Source organism: Balaenoptera musculus, chromosome 8 (assembly GCF_009873245.2).
Source record: "Balaenoptera musculus isolate JJ_BM4_2016_0621 chromosome 8, mBalMus1.pri.v3, whole genome shotgun sequence".
In the NCBI taxonomy this organism is placed as follows: Eukaryota; Metazoa; Chordata; class Mammalia; order Artiodactyla; family Balaenopteridae; genus Balaenoptera; species Balaenoptera musculus.
Genome location: NC_045792.1, coordinates 77926967 through 77945689, shown reverse-complemented (window position 1 = coordinate 77945689; position 18723 = coordinate 77926967). Strand labels below are relative to the sequence as shown.

The 18723-nt window shown below is 35.5% G+C and overlaps 1 protein-coding gene across 1 annotated transcript in view; it reads right to left on the bottom strand.

The window, feature by feature from the left end:
• Positions 1 to 18723, bottom strand: part of ANO3 (anoctamin 3) — a 200359-nt gene that overhangs the window by 119753 nt on the left and 61883 nt on the right. The gene's annotated exons all lie outside the window — the stretch shown is intronic.

Below are 18723 nucleotides of genomic sequence, written 5' to 3'. Positions count from 1 at the left end.
TAAGACATTATTTTCCTAAACCTATGTTCAACAATACCAAACCAAACAATTCCTGGGCTGCTTGTTCCAAGAAATACTTGCTCCCAGAATATAAGACTGTGATCCAACTAAAACAGCCTACTTATTAAGACTAATTGCATGCTTACTAAGACTTCTTTAAGGTCCTCCCCTGGCTCTGTCCACCTACCCCAGCTGTTTTTCACAGACTCCGACCAATTTTCAACCAACTTCCTCCCTTGCAAGATTTACCTTAAAATCCCCCAGTCCAGGTCCTAGAACCCTCTGAAAACTCTTCCCTAACTTCATCTTTTTAAAACACTACTAAGACTACCCAGATGGTATCCTTACTTGCTGTAACTTTAATAAAATTAGTTTTTATGATCAACTGATTTTCACAATGGTTTTTTTCGGGGGGCTGGCACTTTGCCAGCATTACTTGAATTCAAGTTTGACTCCCGGTCCATGTTCTTAACTATTATATACATTATCCTTCTTTCTCCACATTTTCCATCAAGCTTTTTAAATATCTGTACCAACTCTCTATTCCATTTTTCCCCTTACAGGCATTCTTGAGATTCAAAAATGTCTTAACATTTGGAGAGCTATCTGATAATTTCAGACAAAGGCATCTCCAACTTCTTTGGAGGAGCCTACTTGGGACACACCTGCAGCTTGAGGTCAAAAAGTGAGGACCAGAGTAACCTGGTGGCCAAGGAGTCATCCAGGTGAAGCAACAAAAAAGATATGTGAGTGACTGCCATCCTATAGGGACAGGTTAGGCTGCTCAGGAGCTGTCTTTTTAGAGAGAATGGTTCATGTGTGTGAATTTGGGGGTATTAGAGACTCCCACATTCAAGGACAAGAAGGTTTGCATAGCCCTTTCTTCAATGAATGAAAAGATTTTGAGATTCCCAGGATTATTTTATTGGATACTATAAAGTGACTAACAACTCCAGCAGAGTCATCAAGGCCTTGTAGTTGCATAATAATGATGATAATAATAGCTGTCACTAACTGATCACTTACTATAGTGCCAGGCAGTGTGCCAAGTGCTTTATTCTCATAATTCTTTAAGGTAGATATTGATATGAGCACCAGAAGCCAAAGAGGTTAAGTGACATCCCAGATGTCATGGAAACGGCAATAGTGAAACTAGAACTCTCACCTATTTGATGGTGGTCTTGACAACTATATTGAAAAAGACAAGGAAGCATATATAAGTGCAGATTACTAGGTCTGGGGCTTGAGCAGTAATAAAAGGCTAACTGGCCAAAAGGCCATTTACAGGTCCTATAGGATGGAGACACTGAGGATTTATGGCCAGAGAAGACACAATTAACTTCAGACTTTAGAGTGCTTTTGCCTCCACCACTCCAGAGGTTTCTTTGGCCAGCGTCACCAATGACATACTCATTGATGTATCCCATTAATCAATTTTCTATCCTCTTCTTTACCTTTCAGTAGTTGAATCACTCACTCCACCCTGAAATACGTTTTTTTCCTTTGCACTCCCAAGACATCTCATTTATTTGGATTTTTTCCTACTTAAATGGTTCCTTGTTCTCAGCTTTTGATTATTTCTCTCTTCCTCTGATTTGTTAAAGGAACAGTCATTGATTCCCTTGCCTTCTTTATCTGCATTCCCTTCCTTGTGATTTCATTCAGTCTCATGGTTTTAAATAACAATCTATATGCTGACTACATAATTAATATCCATAGGCTTGTGTATCCAACTGCCTTCCTGATTTCTTCACTTGGATGTCTAATGGACATCTCAGAGTTGACTGTCCAAAATGGAATTCCTTATTTTATCCAAGCAGATGTTTCCCAAAACCCTCTTTATTCTGATTGGTTGCAAATCTATCCTTTAAATTGCTCAGATCAAAAATGTCGAGTCATCTTTATTTCCTCTCTTTTCACCCATATAATATTCAGATCATCAGAAAATTCTTCACAATATATATAGAATCTGACCACTTTCTAACACCTTCATTACTACTCTTTTCTAAGATATATCACGTATTGACTACATTATTATAATAGTCTGACTCATCTCCTAGCTTCTGTCTTTGCTCCTCTAAAGTCTCTTCTCAACATGACAGTTAAGACACTTGAGTGATCCTCCGCATTTTAAATGACATTATGTAACTCCTCTCTTCAAGACCCTCCAGCTGCTTTCCATGATATTCCACTCTTGATCCTACTTTTCCTAATCTATTTTCCTTAGCAACTGTTAAATTCCCACATGTTATATAACACTAAATTATTTATTTATTAATTATCTTTTGTTTACTGTCTACCTTATGCTATTGGAATATAAATTTTACAAAGGTGATAAATTTTTACTGTTTTGTTCACAGAGTATGTCAAACATCTAACCCAGGGCCAGACACATAGTAAGCATTAATAGATATTTATGGGAAGAAGGAGGGAAGGAAAGAAGGGAAAGGAAAGAAGGGAATAATCCATAGTTATGTGTATCCAGGTAGGAATAACCTCAAAAATATAAGGCCATTAAAATATCATGTGGTCATTTCTCATCCTCTCCCCTCCAACATTAACACAAATCAAATTATAATCAAATAAGATGAATTATCACAAAACTGTAGCAGAACTGCAATAGCCATGGCTTTTTTATACTATGACCCACTGCCTCCAGGAATCTCTATGGTAATGTAAACAAAGATTGAGCTAAAATAAGATTATATAAAATTTTTCCTCTGCATTTTCTTTTTCTTAAAGTGTATCACCCTCTTACTACCAGTCCAGTATTAAGTATCACCTGAATCTTAAATTAATAATAACATATTTAATCCCAGGTGAAGGTAAAGTCCTTCAATGAGAAGACCTAGAAATCACATGACTGGTTGGTAGGAAAACTATGAGAAGATAAGATAGTTTTAAAATATTTTATGTGCTTTCCCTATTTTAAGAGTAGCATGGACTGAAAGCAGAACCCTGATAGGTATTGTTATCTGTTACTCTAAGATTAAGCAAAATAAATGTTAAACTCTCCCAGAGAAGCAACTGCCTAACTATTTAAAAAGCAAAAACCAAAAAACCTACATCATTTTATGATAAGTGACCTTATGTATTATTCACAGGTTTTGTCTCTGTCTGTGTAAACATGTTCACAAACTCTATTAACTAGCATTCTAATTTAGTATCTAATTATTTTATCATTCTAAATTATGAATAATGAGTTTTACCAGTTTATCAGGCAAAAAGAAAAGTAGTTTTCAAAATGGTAATAAAGAAGCGTGGCAAGATTTGGAAATCTCTTCTGAATTACGTATAAAGAACATAATATAGGTTCTACATAATTTTAAGGTTAAGAATATTACATTTTATTTTAATACATACTTGGCAGCCATTAACCAAGATGTTGATTAACCCACGTTCAAATCTGTTGCCTAAAAGCAGAATTGATGGGAAATTTATTATCTAGACAGCAAAAGAACCACCTCTTTTTTTGATATAATAACGGTTGTTCAAACATGAAATCAAGACTCATCTGGAACAGTGAATTGTTTTCCAGTTACAATGTGGAATGCATTCCATTTTACACCAGGTTTTTCATGTTTATTGTTCCCAGAAGACAGAATAAAACTAGCTTTTCTCAGAGAAGCTGGGATGCAGATTATCCATCAGGTTCCTAATCTTTCAACAGCTTTGAAAACCACTTAATTATTTAAGGCATTGTAAGCACAGAGACTTTCAGAAAAGCTTGTCTTCCTAAAGAATATCTTGAGAATACCCAAGTTAAGGCTCAGGTTTGCAAAGATTTTAGACCATTTGCAAAACTGCAATAGAAGTCTGCCTATTTGCATGAGAATGCCTTTTAGGGTATTCTTCAAATAAAATTATGGCAGTAAGTGCTTGTTTGTGAGATGCATATTTTTTCTAGCATATTCTTCTCAATCTAACAAGAACACCTAATGAACACCAAATGTGTGCTAGGTGCTGTGCTAAACTCCAGGGATAAAAGTAAGTAGACACTGAATATTTTCAGAGATTTTAGCATACATATGGAGTGATAGGCCTGCAAATGTTTAGTTACATTGCTGTCTTACATGTGCAGTAATAGAGATCTGAGTTACAGAGTTGAAGAATGTCAGGGTATAGCCAGAGGAAACCTGATTGATGGGTATCAGAAGCTATCAAGGGTCATATTATCTAGGTGAATTTACCACAGTCCTTCCTCAGGCCACTGCAAAATTAGATCTTGCCACTAATCTGCAAGTGATTGCTGATTATCTGTTAACCATATCTTTGAGGTAGTAAAACGCAGTTATGACACAGTTAAGGTATTGAGCTCTGGATCAGACAGAGTTGGGTTTTAATTAACTGTGTCCTTAGACATGTAATTTAACTTCATTGCTCAGCCTCAATTCCTGTAGCTTTGAAGTGAAGATAATAATATTATCAACATTGTAAGATTGTTGTTATGACTAAATGAGATAATGCATACAGAGCATTCTCAATGTAATCTGACTCACTTTACAAGACTTAAGAAAAAGTTAGCTATTATCACAAGAAAACAAGGTAAAAAATGTATGCAATGCATTAATTCCTGTTGGAATTTTTCTTGTTTTCTAATGATCCAGATGACACCTTTCACATTTTGGAATGTTATCTTTCTCAGGACAAAGACAGATAGAAACATAGAAAAATAAGCCAAAGGATGTTAGTGTGAATATGGAATTAGAGCAAAGGAAAGCAGATATGCTTTATATATACTTATGAAACATGATTTATTACAAAATAAAAAGTGCAACAGAAGCATAACAATTATTATAAGACAAACACTTTTATAACTACTACCTAAGTCATGAAACACCAGATGCCCCCCTTTTATCCTTTCTCTCAATCATGATGCCCTCTGCACCTCTCTCCCCCAAGGTAATCATAATCCTGTCATTTATGGTACTATTTTCCCACTTCTCTTCAGTTTTATCACCAAAGGATATATCCTTCAACATTATATTTGAGTTCTGTCCTTTTCAAACTTTACGTAAATGCAAATATATAATGAGTGATCTATTGTGTCTGGCTTCTTTCATGTAATATTATGGGTGTGAAATCCATCCCTGATTTTCATATATTTGTAGTTTATTTTTTCACTGTTATAATATATTACCCTATGAATACAACAAAACTTATTTATGCTTTCTACTAATGATGGATATTTGGGCTGTTTCTAGTCTTAATTATTACAAATAAAGCTAAAATAGGCATTCATGTGTATATCTTGTAATACAACTGTCCATACATTTCTATCAAGTATGTATCTAAGAGAAAAACTGTTGATTCACAGGGAATGCTTGTTTTCAACTTTAGTAGATAATGCCAAACTACTTTCTAAACCAATTTAAATCTCTACCAGTAGTATTATTACCCCTGCTTTATAACTTTTTCCCAGTCTTTTAGAAATAATAATTATTACTATTTTTTTTAGACATCCTGGTCTATTCTTAAAAATTGGACTTATTTTCCATAATATGTGGAAATGAGAAGAAAACACTCTTGTCAGTATGCAAGAGTCTCAGGTGCTACTAGTATCTACTCCTACCCACAACACTACGTTTATCCAAATTTCGGTGTTTGGAATGCAACAAATTATTGCCATGCCCATTTACCGGGTATTTCTGTTTTTGTTTGGATTTAGAGAGAGAGGCACAGATGCGGACGGGCAGAGGAAGCAGGGCATGACTCTGGCCCATTCAAAAGACTGCGCCTGTTGAGAAGCGTAGCAGATGCTTAGTTTCCTAGAGTGTGTGGCCACTGCAACCCCAAATTAAGGACAGACCATGGGCCAGGTTGGCCCAAGTCTCCTCTGTAATTTCGGTGCCATTAGTCTGGTTTCAGTTAATAAGGCCAAGTGTCTGTTCCAGGCTTGTGTTTCTTAATCCTATCCTACAAGTCTTCAAATAATGAAAATCTTTTTCATTAGTTTCCAGTGGTGGTGTTTGCTCTCGTGTTTCTGTAGCCTTTTTTGGCAGTCTCTAATGGAAAACTAGGAGAGGGCAGTCCAGACACTGTGATTCTGATGCCATGCTTTACTCAGAAGTTCTAGCTTTACACTCCTTAATTAGAGAAACAGCCAAGCAGCCTTTATATGTAACTGTAATTTATTTCAGAGTAAAACCATTCCTCATAATAGCTCTTGTTATTGGCCTTACCTGCTAACAGAGAAAAAAAAAAAAGGTTTTTTATATTTTTTTCATTTCAGACAAATGAAAAGCAGTTTTGTCAAGAAAAATCACATATTTACAACAACAAAAAACATCCCTATTAAAAAGAAACGAATTAACAGGAAGCACATCTTACACTATGGTTCAAAAGAAATTCCACACATAGATGTAAATTCAGTAAGTGCTACTGGATTAATTAAAATTCTGGCTCTTCTATCAGAGAAAGTTTTAATTTTAAAGTGGTACTTATAGAAGAAAAATGTTTTAATTTTCTGAGTTTCCTGGGGGATAAAAAATATATTAATACATACATATACACACACATATATATATATACATATATATATATATATATATTTTAATGCACCGACCTTAACTTAAAATGTGCCAGAAATGTTATTACTATTCAAACGTTTCTATGCAAATCTTCTCTAATTATGAGTCTGAGGAATCTCAAAAAATCTGACCTCAGTGCTACACAGTGTGGTTTCACTACTGGTCAAAACCTGGCCAGGCTCGTCTTACCGCCTCCTTAACAGAAAGTCAATCCCACCTCTAATCCAGGCAGCCATCAGAAATATACAAACCTCTATTTCGGTAACTCTGGAGTACTCTAATCAGATGGCAGAGTCTCTAACTGATTGCATTCCAGCTCCTATTATTTACAGTCTGGCAGAGATTTAAGAAAATAACAACTAGTTAACATTTAAAGAAATAATAATACTAATATAAGCTAAGCAGAAAACAAGTACTCCTCTACACACTCTGCATATATTAACACATTTCATGCTCACAGAAACTGAGAGATAACTACTGTTTTTCCCATATCACAGATGTTAAAATTGAGGCAGACTTTAAAATGGATGGAAAGGTCTTTTCATTCTCTGTATTCTCAACTATTGCTGAGATAGGAAACCAAGGGCACTGGAAAGCATCATACATTTTATATCACTGTTATAATTACCACCACTGATGTTGTCACTTATGGAAATAGAGAATTTTTAATAATTTTAATTAAAGAACTAAAAGAATAATTCATTTGCTGAATTAGCTTTCTAACCTTGTACTATTAGGATTTGAGATATCTATATCTAACGATAGATTGACTCGATAGTCATAAAGATAGCTAACATTTATCAAAGCTTTTCTATAAGCCAAGAATTTAGCCAAGCACTTATATATACCAACTAATTTAATCCTTATAAGAACCCAATATGGCAGTTTTATCATTAGCCCAGTTACGTGTATAAGGCAACAGTGTCCAAGGTCAGTGAGTCAGTCAGCTGTAGTGTGGATTAGAATCCAGGCAGGCTGAGATGAAGCGCCGGCTCTTAAGCACTGCATTTTATAATCCCTCTCTGCTCAGCGAGATGCTATTCCTATTTTCATTTTACTTTCTTCACCCCGACTCTTGTTCTGTATTGCATGTGTATATCTCATAATTATGGCATGCTACTGATTAAAAATCATTATCAACCATGGAATTCAATCAATTTATAACTAATAAGGTATTGATTTCATTAACCCCCAGAGATAGCTTGTGATATCTTGGCAGCTGGGCCTCCATAATATGATCGGCTTAGTATTTGGCAAGCTGTGTCACACTGACTTTGAAAAAAAATGTTTTAAGATTCACAAGACAGTACATCACTCAAGGAACCCAAAGGGTGCCTTGTCACCCAACCACAGAAGGCTCCCTCTGAGGCCTGGCAGATAACAGTATACATGGAGCTTAGGGCATGGAAGAGAGAGATGTTGCTGACTGTTCTTTCAGAGCCAGAGCTAGGGCAACAAGGTGAGCTGAAAGCAGGATTCAGATATCAGTCATAAGCTTCTTCTCTAGTGGCAGTCTAAGAGCCACTTGTCCCATTTGGGATTCCCATGGGGAGTCTCTTCATCTCCCTTTCACTTGAGACTTAGTGGATACACAAGATGTGTGGCTCTGTGTAACCCCCAGATTAAGGAATGAGGTTTGGGAGAAGCAGTCAGTGCCTCTTCTTTCTCATTGCTCATGCTTCTTGGGAAAATAGGGAAGGAAACAAGCCACTGCCTTCTACCCTGACCTAGAGGGAAGTGCATATGGATTCAGCAGCCTTGCCTGCCCACAGCATATGTAATTGGTGGGACAAAGCTGTTTGCTCCAAATGGTAGCTTCAATAACAAAGCACCCTAAAAATTCTGGACCTTACTCTAATCTTGACCTGGATCTAATTTTAGAGTCTCACTCTCCCAGGGAGAGGACTTTTAGAGGAAGAGAGTCACTTGGGGAAAAGATAGGACTAAAGATTCCTGTTTTTCTTATTTCTTGATAACTTCACAGGGTTCAGAGTTTCATGGTTTGTTTTTAAATCATACCAATTTTTTCAGCTTTAGAAGTGACTGAGTTGCCAAGTGAAAGAAGCCAGTTTGAAAGGCAACATATTGTATGATTCCAACTATATGACATTCTGGAAAAGGCAAAAAACTATGAGGACAGTAAAAAGATCAGGGGTTGCCAGGGGTTAGGAGGATTTTTAGGGCAGTGAAACGACTCTGAAGGATACTATAATGATGGATACATATCATCATAAATTTGTGTTAACTCAGAGATTGTACAACAGCAAGAGTGAACACTAATGTAAACTACAGACTTTGGGTGATTATGATGTGTTAATGTGGGTTCATCAATTATAACAAATGTACACTCTGGCAGGGATGTTGCTAATGGGTGAGGCTATGTGTGAGTGGGGGCAGAGAGTATACGGGAAATCTCTGACTTTTTGCTCAATTTTTCTGTGAACCTAAAACTGCTTTTAAAAAGAAAATCTTTTTGAAAGTTTTTTTTAAAAGACCGAGTTAAATGTCATATACCTTACAAGCTACTCTATGTCTCTTATTGCCACTTTCCTAGCAATATTAAATTTACATCTTGGGGAAAATAGAAACATCTTCAAGTAAAAAAGTAAAAACTGAAGGACTTTGTTTCTTTTCATTTTGCGGCATGATCCTTTTTCTCTAATAAGACAATGTATTTGCTCAAGAAATATTTACTTTACAATGTTTATATACATGTATATTTATTTATTTATCTACTATGTGCTAAGGATGCTTGTAGGCTCTGAGAATACAGCAATGAACAAGGCAAAATGAGGTATATCCTCCTGTAAGGAAGATAGTAAAGAAATAAATACATGATATAATCCAGATAGTGCCAAGTACTATGCAAAAATAAGTCTGGTGTTTTGGAGGAACGTCAGTAAAGACCACTTTAATGGACAGGAATAAAGATGTAGGGTTTGCAGTTGGGGCAATAAGATTCAAGTTACAGAGAGCAGTCAAATTTATTTTTCTATAAAAGGAATAGTTCAATAGTTCACATAATTATTGTGAAGGGATGATTAAGTAATAAGGCAATGTGCATAAGTAGGATGATCTCTTGTTCATTTTAACACCCCATCCTTACACATAGGATACAATAAATATGTTAAATGAGAGAATGCATAAATGACAGGAGTAAAAATTACGTAAAATATTATAAACTTACTTATTATTACTACTACTATTACAATTATGTGATGTTATTATTTACTCTACTCAATATTATTACCATTATTCTACTCAATATTATTATTAAGTAGAAATATAGAGGAGAGGGAGAAAGTTCTGAAGAGGGGGCCCTTTGTGTAGCCAGGGAAGTAAATAAGTACAAAAGAGAAGTGATTTTTGAAAATATCACTTCTTAAACTAAAGAGATTCATGAGATTAGGCCATTATATTTTTGTCAAGCCAAATACTTGGAATTGTGCTGGTAGAGCATCTTGTTGACTAAATTTTTATTGAATTAATTCAATGAATGCTTATGAATTATACAAAATTAATTTACTAAAAACTTCAAATCTGTTTTGGTCAGTCAGAAAAGGATATTGTTGATTATATTTCCCTGGCCTGCTGACAAGCACCTGCTGGTATATTTCAGTTTCAATTTGGTCCATTAATGGTATACCAAAAATTCATTGATGAGGTTGCATTTTAATGTATCAGAATAGCAGATTTTATGGTAAGTGTATGAGTTATCTATTGTTGCATTAAAAACTTAATACAAACTTAGGAGTTAAAAACAATGTAGATATATTATCTTACATATCTGTGGGTCAGGAGTTCAGGCATGGCTCAGTGGGTCTTTGGGTCAGGGCCACCCAAAACTGCAATCAAGGTGTCAGCAAAGCTGTAATCTCATCTTTAGACTTGACTAGGGAGAATCCACTTCTAAGATAACTCAGGTTCTTAGTAGAATTCATTTCCTTGTGGCTAAGGAATGAGTATCTGACTTCTTTCTGGCTGTTAGCTGGAGGTCATTCTCAGCTTCTAGTAGCTTCTTACTGTTCCTTGACATGTGAGCATCCCCAATATGGCAGCTTACTTCATCAAACACACAAGAAAAGTCTCCAGAGTGAGCTGGAGAGCAAGACAGAGTCTTATGTAATGTGACATAATCACAGAAGGAACATATCTCTTTTGCCTTATTCTAGTATTTAGAAGCAAGTACATAGGGGAGAGGATTATACAAGAAAGTAAACACCAAGAGGTAAAGATGATTCAGGCCATCCTAGAGGCTGTCTGTCACAGTAAAGTTTATGAATTAGATAAAAGTTAAAGATCTGGTTTAAAAGATTAAAAGGTTGATTTTTAAAAGTAATCTTATGAAATACTATACAAGGGAAGGAAAGTTTATGGTCTCATTCACCAAACTCCTCAGTGGAACAACTGGGGGATAATATATCAGTTTAGGAAATGTCAGGAGGAAATAAAAAATATAAAAATAAGGAAATGAAAGAATTTAGATTTTACTCATGGTTCTATGCCTGCATAGAATGTCTTCAGACAATTGTGTTTTCCTCTCGGTTGCTCAATTCCTCTACCAACAATCAAAGAGTGGGTGCAAAACAAGTAAGGGTTCCTATAGCTCTGACATTCATGATGCTCTTCTTTTTTCCAAATATTTCTCCAAGAGGCTGTTTTTTAAAGATCACTCAGGTTTTTCAACTAACTTTGTCTAGGGTTTTTATTTCCCTTCAGAATAATGCTCACATAAATATCTGGCAGCTGAATTCACTCACTGAAGTGAGCCAAAGGTCTTTTCAGGGAAAATTGTATATGACAATTGAGCTCTGTTTTACTTCTGCCTCAGTAAGCACCTTTAACATCATGAAGGAGAAAACAGGAGACAAAGGCTGCTCTTATTCCAAAATAAAAAGCAGTATCTTATCAGTGTTATCAAATTTCACAAATCAGCTGGAATACAAAACACATACTTTGGAATGTAGGACTCTTTTTTGACCACTGAAATAAAGTCTGAAGGGGAAAATGCAGAGATGTAAAAGTTTCCTAGGAAAATCTAGCACCAATTTTCAGAAATAGGGCATAAAAATAGAAAAGCAGAGCTGTGATTCCAGCAACATGGCAAACAACATAATTTCAAAACCCTCATGCAATAAAAAACCTAGAAATGATAGATAAAATAAAACATACATCTTTTGAAATTCATAGAGGAATTAGCAGGAAAGCATGTAAAACTCTAGCTTCCAGGTAGAAAAAAAAGGTAGAAAACCATAACACATGCTGGCAAGTCTAGAGTGTGGTTACTCTGGGTAAGATCTAGAAATTAATAACAAAAATAACAACAATAGTGGGAAAAAATGTATACATTAAAAAATAAAACATCTAAATAACTAATAAACTAAAAAAATAAAATTCTATGAAAGCTAGAAAATATTGAAAGTGAAAATATGGTCCATTTAATAAGTGATGCGGATTCAGATGAATTGGATATCCATATGAAAAAGATTAATTTGACTCCGACTTTAGGCTTGATAGACTTTTTAGAACTGATATTCTAGTCAATTCAATTGATATTCTAGTCAAATATCAATTCTAGTACAGAAATAACCCATAAATTTATGGTCAATTGACTTTCAACAACAGTTCCAAGGCAATTCAATGGGGAATACGAATGGTCTTTTCAAAAAACGGTGCTAGGGCAACTGTATATCCGTGTGCAAAAGAAGTTGGACCCCTATCTTAAACCATACACAAAATTTAACTCAAAATGGAACACTGACCTAAATGTAATGAGAAAACTATAAAATTATTAGACTAAAAACATATGAGTAAATGTTTGGGACCTTGGGTTTATAGGTTATGATTTCTTAGATACAACACCAAGAGCACAAGTGACAAACAAACAAAATATAAATAGGACTATATCAAAATTAAACACTTTTGTGCTGCAAAATAATTCCATCAAGAAAGTGAAAGGCAAACCACAGAATGAAAAAAATATTTGAAAAACCATATATCTGATAGGGTACTTGTATTCATAGAATATAAATAACTCAACAATTAAAAACACAAATAACCCACTTAAAAATGGGTAAAAGTTTTGAACAGAGATTTGTTCAAGAAGATACACAAATGGCCATATAAACATTCAAGGATTTTCAGCATAATGAAAGTTACAGAGAAATGCAAATAAAAACCATAGTGAGATACCATTTTTTACCCATTATGATGGCTATAATCAGAAAGACAAAAATTATACCAGTATTGGCAAGGATATGGAGAAACTGGAACCCTTTTACGTTGCTGGTGGGGATGTAAAATAGTGGAGAAGCTTTGGAAAACAGTTTGACAATTACTCCTAATGTTAAACATAGAGTTACAAAATCATCAATTTCATTCCTAGGTATATACCCAGGAAAATGAAAACACACATCCATACAAAACCTTGTACAGAAATATTCAGAGCAGCATTATTCAAAATAGTAAAAAAGAAGAAACAATGCAGTGTCTACTGGATGAATACATAAATAAAATGTGGTATTACCCATATAATGAAATATTATCCAGCATTAAATAGGAATTAAATATTGACACATGCTACAACATAGATCAACCTTGAAAATATTATACAAAGTGAAAGAAGCTAGTACAAAAGACCATATATCATATGATTCTATTAATATGAAATTCAATAGTAGGCAAATATATACAGAGTATCAACTAATCATTTCCTAGGATTGGAGGAGTGGGAGAATGGAGAGTAACTGCTAACAGGTACAGGTTTTTTTGGGGGGAGACAAAATATTTTAAAATAATATTATGGTGATGATTACACAACCCCTATGAATATACTAAAAACAGTAAACTGTACACTTTAAATGGGCCATGAATTGTATGGTATGTGAATTTTATCTCAGTAAAGCACTAAAAATCAGTTACAGATGGATTATTCACTGTGAACTACATAAGAATATAGCTTTTAGAAGCTAACATAGGAACTCAGAGTAGGCGAATATTTCTAAAACAGGACAGAAAAAGAAAAAGATGGATACATTTGCCTACATTACATGTAAAAGCATCTGTTCATCACAGGCAGACTCAGTATTGTAAAAATACCCATTATCTCACATTCATCTATAAAGCTGATATCATTCAAATGAAGATCTCAACAGAGTTTTGTGTGTATGTACATAACTTAACAAGCTAATCCTCATATGGAAGATCAAAGCGTCTTTGATAGGAAAAGATAGTGAGGAATTGTTATGTTAAGTTCAGGACAGCAGAAATTAGAAGTGGAGAGGTAAATTGCATACCTGAGCACTTAAGTTGCTTTTGCTCTCAAGGACATTTGCAGATCTTACAAGTGTGGGCTTCCATATTAGCACTGTTCTGTGTGCTGGGTGCCAGGGATACAATGGTGAATGGGCCAGACAGCCCAATCTGCCGAGATATTTTTAGGACACCTTAGTAGTAAGTGTACTTAAAATATTAAGATACTCCCTTCTTTTGGCTCTGAATTCATAGCAGATGAAGGGCAGGGAGATGCTAAAAAGAATGGGAAGCTCAACACAAAGAGGTCAAATCATGCAAGGCCGGAATGAATTCATGCGCAGTTTTGCAAATGCAAAAGTAAAAATGTCAAGTCAAAAGGTAGAAATGGGAAAATATTATCTCTGAATGAGGGGAATAGCCCAGAACATTACCCTGGTCAAAGGCTACTGTTTCACTTGAATATTTAACTTGAAATAGCAGACCTTCAGATCAGGGTATCAAAGTTTCTGGCACTGAATAACTGCTTAGTATCATCCTCATTGTCCTTGACCATATGTGGAAATTAGGACAATTCACATAATGCTCCAAAGCAAACTATTCTAAACTACTAGATGTTTATTTGTCATCAATCATATATATACTCTAAGAAGGCAGAGAATAAAGCCTTCCACAACCTTTACAGCAAGATGGATTTGTTCTGATGAGAAATGTGTTGACTCTCTTGCAGAAAAGAGGAGTCCTAGGTTGTGTTCCTTACATTTGAAGAAAATTATTTTTCATGATCCAGCACTCCTATGTCCCTCTTGCCTTCTCCCTAAAAGCTCAATAAGACAAGAATCTCTTGAGACACAGTAAGAGGAAGAAGAATTATCAAGCAAATATTTTTGCTAATATAATAAAGCACATGATCTTTTCACACTGGCTGCAAATAATCTACTTAGAGTAAAAATGAATTGGGTCATGTTGGAAACTCTGGAAAGTTAACGTTGAAAATATACCATAGAATATGAATGCCTATTTTACCACGAGTTTAGTTCTTTCCAGTACAAGAGTTACTCTTGCTATTAAGATTTAGATATTTATAAACAGATAGAAAGATGAACTCTCTGAGGCACCCATGGGTGTCATTTAAGATTATGGCCCTGGCTGTTTGTACTTGTATAGATTTCTCCAGCGTTGGTCGTTTAGTTCCCTAAACTGTAGAAGGATAGGTCAAGACAAGACTAGTGGCTTTTAACTCTTCTTTGGTAATAGACAATATCTGGAGAAAAAAGGAAGGCACGTACTTACATATTCATATAATTATACATATATTTTCAGAGAGTTCATGGATCCCCTGGAACTCATGTGGAAGCCTCCGTAGAGCTCCCTGGACACCAGGCTGAGAACTTCTGCATCAGGCAGTCTCAGAATCCTCCCAGTTCTAGGAACACCTGCCTCTGTAATCTAAACTCCCCTTGGCAAGCCTTGGCAGAAAGAAGCTGCATCTCTTACAGCAAATCCTCCAAGCACTTTGGAAGCTCACAGTTAAACTAAAAGTGTGGCCATTTGAGTTTATAAAAGAAGTGTGTGCTAGTGAAGGTACCCAACATTTCTTTTCCCCTCTTAATCTTTCCTTTCTGGACACTGTGAAAAACCAACACAAAACAATGCCTCATGTTTGAAACTGTGGTAAGTGGAGACATTTTGTATTTCTTTAATTTTGTGAAGACAACATGATTTGTAGTTGGGGTACAAGAGATGAGGACTCACTTCTACTTCTTACCTTGTGTTACTGTGCACAAATACTTAATTAAATTTCGGCATCTTTATTTATAAAATGGTAATAATAAGGCCTGTTTATTTCCCTGAAAAATTGTGAAGGTGGTGGCTGATCTGTATAAAATAACTAGCGGGAGTGCCAGGCTTCTTAGGTGCTAGATAAATGACAACTGTCATCTGGGAAGTGATTAGACAAGATACAATATGGCATTGTTTCTCAAACTTTACTCATATATCTATATTTTTTGCCACAGCTACAGACCACCTATTAAATATTTTTTCTTTAGATTGCACTCTTTCTAAAAAAATAGCCTTTGCCAAAATAATGTTAACCTAAAAATAACAAGTTTGGTGTGCTAGTTATGTTTTTTTTTTTCTAACACATATTAAAATGATGTCATATCTATTAACTTTTTTGAAGTTGTTTCTGTGCAGCTTAAAAATTATTTTGAAAACTATGATTAGGAAAGTATGCAGCTATAGCAAGCCACTAAACCTTAGCTTAAACCTAATCTGGGTTTATTATTTCCCTTGGCAAAGAGCAAGACTGGAGACAAGGTGGTTGGAGTTTTGATGGTGGGAAATGCCTTGAGGAGGGCAGGTGGCAGTACCGTGGGCATCTGACGTTCAGCCAGTGAATTACAGTCCCTGAGGGCTTCGAGCAAGGAAAAGAAGGAAAGGAGGTCAGGACAGAAGATGCGTGAATTTTAAAGACTGATGTTACTGATCTCAGGTCCAGAGCTGGACAAGCTCCTGTCATTTTTAGCAGGTTAAAGCTGCATCTCTATTTAAAGGGGGCAGTATTCTAAAGCTAACAAAAAGTAACAGATAATTTATCACTTAAAAAAAGTAAAAATTAAAACACAAGGCAGGAATGGTCAGGACATTAGCTTGGAAGGCAGAAAAATGGCTCTCAACTGCTGATTTACTGATGCAAATCTTTAATAACACACCCCTTTTTAGAAGCTACACACAAAGTTGTAATTCTGTGAAGAATTTGGAAGGTCATTAAGGCACTGCTTATCTTTTAGCCAATATTGCCTAGAACTGCCCACAGCAGTCCTTTCTAGCATGCTTCTCTATGGACAATAAGAAATATGTCAAAAAACAGATGGAAACAAATCATATCTTATGAAAGCCAGATTATTAATACTCAGAGGTGCAACTTTCATTAACCTAACACACACACACACACACCCCTAATGTTCTTAGCAACTACTTTGAGCTACATGCTGAAGAAACAAAGAGGCATCTATTATTCAACAAATATTTCTTTACTGCCTACTCAGTTCCAGACACTTTTTTCCAGTCATTGGGGATAGAGCGGTGAACAGCAATCAGGAGAATAAAATGAGTACTAAAGTGAAGTCCTGTATACTCCAGTCTGCATAAGAAAATGTTTATTAAGCAACCATTATGTGCTGACAAGTGTGCCTTTTTCTTTACCTTAGTTTTTTCTTTCCACCCTATGGGAGCTAGTGCAGCCTAGAATTACAGGCTTATTCTTTGGAAGTAGACAGACCTGAATTTAAATTCTGGCCCTGCCTCTCAGCTAGCTACGTGGACTTGGGCACATTAATCTCTAATGAGTGGATTTATCTAAAAGTGATTAGTGGGAAGTTGATACAGTGGACTTATTGCTGTAATTATTAAATATTGATAATTTGAATGGAGGACAAGATGATGAATACATGCACATAAGAGTATTTTAATAAAATAAGTGGTAGGTATTAAATGACAAATGACTGTCTGAAAAATAATAAGCATTTAAAATCATATGTTTAAACAGACAACTGCTACCCCAGAATTTAAATACAGGAAGCTGCAGCGGTAGTTGGCACTGACCAAAGGTAGCTTAACTGAAAAGATAGGTTTTACTAATCAGACAACATATAAGAAAAAAAAGATCAGATAGTGTCATAACCATTTAGGCAAAAGCATCTATGAATACTCTAGAAGTGCAACGGCCGCGCTGAAGTAGAGCAAAAGATACACACATCTCAGCTCCCTAACTCATTAATAAAACACTAGTGCTTAACCTCATTCCAATGCCTTGAGAGAACCCAGTTTTATCAAACACCATTTTAATTCTAGATAACTAAGTTTTTTGTATGCATGGTGCATGGTCCATAGTCTACGGTCCACATTCAATACATTTTTGCTTATCCATGTTGGAATGAGAAACTCTAGAAAACAGAGGAGCCCTTGTCTTTTTAATGACTGATTTAAACATGACATTCTCTGATTTTAACTTTAAAAGGTATTTAGAGGAGATGTTAAACTGCACTTATGAACAAATTAAGCATCCTTAGCACAAGTTATCATTTAATAAATAATTTACAGGTAATTAAATGTTTTGGTTTTGAGTTTTTATAATTTTGTTTGGTTTTAAGAAAACTTCAGAAAATTGTAAATAATAGGATTTCTCTAAATCTAACGCTGTTTGGAAGAAGATGAAAGTGGCAGTGGAGGTGGGGGCTGTGGAAAGAGTCAGTTAAAATTCATCTGTTTCCCCTCTGGGTGTGGAGAAGTTATAGACGAACTGTGTCAGAAATCAGGATTTCTTATGGTTGTCTTTTCATAATCAAAAGTAAAAATAAACAGGTGAAAAATAAACAGGGAAACACTGTTACTTCTGTTCTTCTGAGACTTCTTACAGTATCTTGATAATGAAGAGATACACTCTGATACACAGCCTCCATTTTCTGCATACCCTTCTCTACACTGAGATCTTTCCCTCATTCAGAGCCAGCTTGTACCTGCCAACAAGAGCCAATTTTTAAATTTTGGGAAATTTTATGAACTAGCTGACCTCACTTTGACAGCTTGAATAGGCGGGGGGGGGCAGGTTTGTTGTTTTTGCACCATGGAAATCAGCAAAAAAAATGTTTGAGCCCTTTACCACCACTGCTTATACTGTCAGTTGCAGTAAGACAGAGACCACATCTTTGTTGTTTACAATGTCTGTGTGGTGCTTAGTCTAGTGCCTGCTATATGGTGGGTGTATCTGAGCTGGACAGATCAGATAGGAGACTTAGAAAATCCATGCGATGACTCATTCTCAGAACTTATATATGACCTTTAAAATCATAACCCAGGGACACAAAACTCCCCAATTGTGTAGTAACTCTGTTCCACCATTTCCATAATTCCCTTATGATAAAAAGGAGATGCTGAG